This window comes from Triticum urartu, chromosome 1A (genome assembly GCF_056163025.1).
Source record: "Triticum urartu cultivar PI428250 chromosome 1A, HENAU_Tu73, whole genome shotgun sequence".
Lineage (NCBI taxonomy): Eukaryota > Viridiplantae > Streptophyta > Magnoliopsida > Poales > Poaceae > Triticum > Triticum urartu.
In genome coordinates, this window is record NC_141873.1 from 115184249 (window position 1) to 115187933 (window position 3685).

At 47.5% G+C, this 3685-nt stretch overlaps 1 pseudogene; it reads right to left on the reverse strand.

Moving 5' to 3' along the window:
• Positions 1 to 2093: 2093 nt before the first annotated feature.
• Positions 2094 to 2852, reverse strand: LOC147990297 (secreted RxLR effector protein 161 pseudogene; annotated as a pseudogene).
• Between the last annotated feature and the right edge of the window lie 833 nt (positions 2853 to 3685).

Below are 3685 nucleotides of genomic sequence, written 5' to 3' on the forward strand. Positions count from 1 at the left end.
AGCTCCGAATGTTATGGGAATCCCCCGCCTTTGGAGTGAGGGTATACCGCAGGATATGGCGCATGGTGTCATAGAGGAGCAAGAGGTCATTGATTGACCCAGTGACAAATGACTTCTCTTGTTTGTAAGCAAAGGCAATCTCATCCTTAGTGCGCTGCCCACTTTCCCGGACAATGCCAAACTCATCAGAAACAGTCTCTTCATCCATGAATGGGTAGGGAATGATCTCGGAGAACTTTGCCATAGGAGCTGAACACTGATACGTTCCGGACATCCATGTGAGGGTGCGAGTAGAATCATTGGAGAAGTACAGAGTGGCAAAAAACTGCATCACAAGATCTTCATTGTAGGGGTGGTTGAAGGTGACAAACGGAATCAGACCCAATCGTCCAAGAGCGGAGTACACACCGGGATACAGATGATCATTGTCGCGCAAACTCTCAGTGTTGACTTGCTTGTGAGGAGCAAACTTCTTTGACTTGGTCATAAGAAGCTCATGATAGATTCTTTGCTGAAATCCATTCTTGAACCGGGGATCCATTCCCATACTCGTGGCCTTAACATATGGATGGTTCTGTCTCTCAGCCCAGATCTCTGGCTTGGTCCACTTGACAAGAGGCATATTCCGGAGGTCACGCCTGCCCGGAGTGGCTTCCTCCGGACTAGACTCCTCTCCCTCTTCTTCATCTTCCTCATCACGATCATCTTCTTCATCTTCCTCATCACGCTCATCTTCTTCTTCTATCTCATCATCTTGTGATTCATATTCTTCCTCAGATTCATCGGAAGCCTCAACAACGGGCCGCTTTGAGGCTGCACGGCGAGCACGGCCTTGACCTGTCCCAGACCCCTGACCCATGCCTTCAGACAGCTGACAACGAGCAATGGTGAAGTCCTTTGATCCTCCTTTTGCACGCTTGTGACGAAGCTCAGACCTCTTGTCAGCGGAGTCTGAAACACACACAAAAACCCAACAACACAAAGCACGAGACACAAATGAGTACAAGTGCTAGAAAAAAGGCAAGGAGATAGACAAAAGTCTATGCAATAGTTCCTGGAGAGCCCGTGCGCACGGGGGTTTAGACCCCGTGGGCACGGGGCCCCGTGTGCACGGGGGTCAAACACCCCGTGGACACAGGGGTCTCCCAGCGGCAACCACTTCCAGATCGAAATTTGGGAGTGAATGCAGCAGAGAGACCAACAGATCTACGCAATAGACTACTATCTACAAACTTAGATGAGGCCAAACGAATCTAGGGAGCAAAGAAACCCTAAGGCTAGAACAAAAGAGGGAACTCAAGGAGATGGAACCAGAGGAGAGGACCAACTGGAGGAGGACCCCATCAGGATCCGGATCCACGGAGGAAGAACTCCGATAAGGCCCGGAGGAGCTCCGGCGAGTGGAGGCGGCGGCGGCGCTGGAGGCTTCCTGGGGAGTGGAGGGGGCGAATGGGTGGGAATGAACCCGAGCCCCCCCACGCCCCACCTTTTCAGGGTCAGAAACTGCAGACCCCGTGCGCACGGGCTAAGTGAGCCCCGTGCGCACGGTATAGAGCCCGTGGGAACGGGGGCCCCGTGGGCGCGGTACAGGCCCGTGCGCATGGGGTATTCAGGAACTTGACATGAGTGGATCTTTTAAATGCAGGGCTGAGTGAATACTCTTACCCCTACTTCACAGGGCACTCGGTCTACGTTTCTGAACACGCCGCGAGGAAAGTCCTATCACTATGGAAAGGGTATATGTGGAGCACTTGTACCAAAACGAAGCGAGGAGAACCAACTAAGAAAAAAGAAAAGAAACACCACATCACACACACGAAACAAACACGGACAAAACCCTCAAGCGAGGGCGGTGGCCAGGGCCACCATGTTTGAGTTTACTTGGTATGGCACCGCGAAGATATGAACCTTGGGCCCAAGACTAATACTCATCTTTGAAGCACAAGTACCACCTAAAGTGGCTTATGTGAAAGATTGTGTTTGTTTTATGCACTTCTAGGATAAGATAGCTCATGAGTTGAGCTAGCTCCCCCTAGACATGTGCCTACATCTAAGCAAGATAGTACATGAGTATGTGTGTGCGAGCAAGAGTTTCATCCGAAGTTACTAATATCCACGATATTTAGCTCATGCCTTAACTCGCGGAATCTTGCTTCGTCAAGGGGCTTGGTGAAAATGTCTGCTAGTTGATTCTCGGTGTTGACATGAAGTAACTCAATGTTTCCCTTGGCCACATGATCTCTAATGAAATGATGACGAATCTCAATATGCTTGGTCTTGCTATGTTGAACCGGATTCTCGGCGATCTTGATGGCACTTTCATTGTCACACCAAAGAGGCACTTTGTCACATTTGACAGCGTAATCCATCAAAGTTTGCCTCATCCATAGTAATTGGGCACAACAACTTACGGCAGCAATATACTCGACTTTGGCTGTGGAGAGAGGTATACAATTTTGCTTCTTTGAAGACCAACTTACCAACGATCTCCCTAGGAATTGACATGACCCGGATGTAGACTTGCGATCAACCTTGTCTCCGGCCCAATCCGAATCCGAGTAACCCATTAACTCAAATGATGATCCCTTGGGATACCAAAGGCCCAAGTTTGGGGTATGAACCAAATATCGAAGGATCCTTTTCACTGCCGAATAATGGCTCTCCTTAGGAGCGGATTGAAATCTTGCACACATACACACACTCAACATAATATCTGGCCTAGATGCACAAAGGTAAAGCAAGGAACCGATCATGGAGCGATATACCTTTTGATCCACTTTTTTACCATTTGGATCAAGATGAAGTTGACCATTTGTGGCCATGGGTGTCTTCATTGGCTTGACATCTTGCATTTTGAATCTCTTGAGCATGTCTTGGATATAACGAGATTGATTGATGAAGGTTCCGCCTCTCAATTGCTTCACTTGAAAACCGAGAAAGAACTTCAACTCTCCCATCATGCTCATCGCAAATTCCTTAGTCATAAGATTCTCAAACTCAACGTTAATAGCATGGTTAGTTGACCCAAATATAATATCATCAACATATATTTGGCAGACAAACAACTCTCCTTTTACCCTCTTCGTAAAGAGAGTGGAATCTATTACCCCAATCTGGAACCCCTTCTCACTTAGGAACGTCGTAAGGTGATCATACCAAGCACGAGGTGCTTGTTTGAGTCCATAGAGTGCCTTATGGAGTTCATAAACGTGAGAGGGATGATCGGGGTCTTCAAAACCGGGAGGTTGCTTGACATACACCAACTCCTTAAGAGGACCATTAAGGAATGCACTCTTAACATCCATTTGATATAATTTGAAATCATGATGAGAGGCATAAGCAAGTAAGATGCGAATGGATTCGAGACAGGCAACGGGGGCAAAAGTTTCACCAAAGTCCAAACCTTCAACTTGGGTGAAACCTTGTGCCACTAACCTTGCCTTGTTCCTTATTACTTGTCCATATTCATCTTGTTTGTTCTTGAAAATCCACTTTGTTCCAATGACATTATGAAACTCCTTGGGTCTTTCTACAAGGGTCCACACTTTGTTGCGTGTGAAGTTGTTGAGTTCTTCATGCATGGCATCTATCCAATCCGGATCGTCAAGGGCATCTTCCACCTTAAGGGGTTCAACACAAGAGACAAACGAGTGATGTTCACAAAAGTTTGCCAAATGTCTACGAG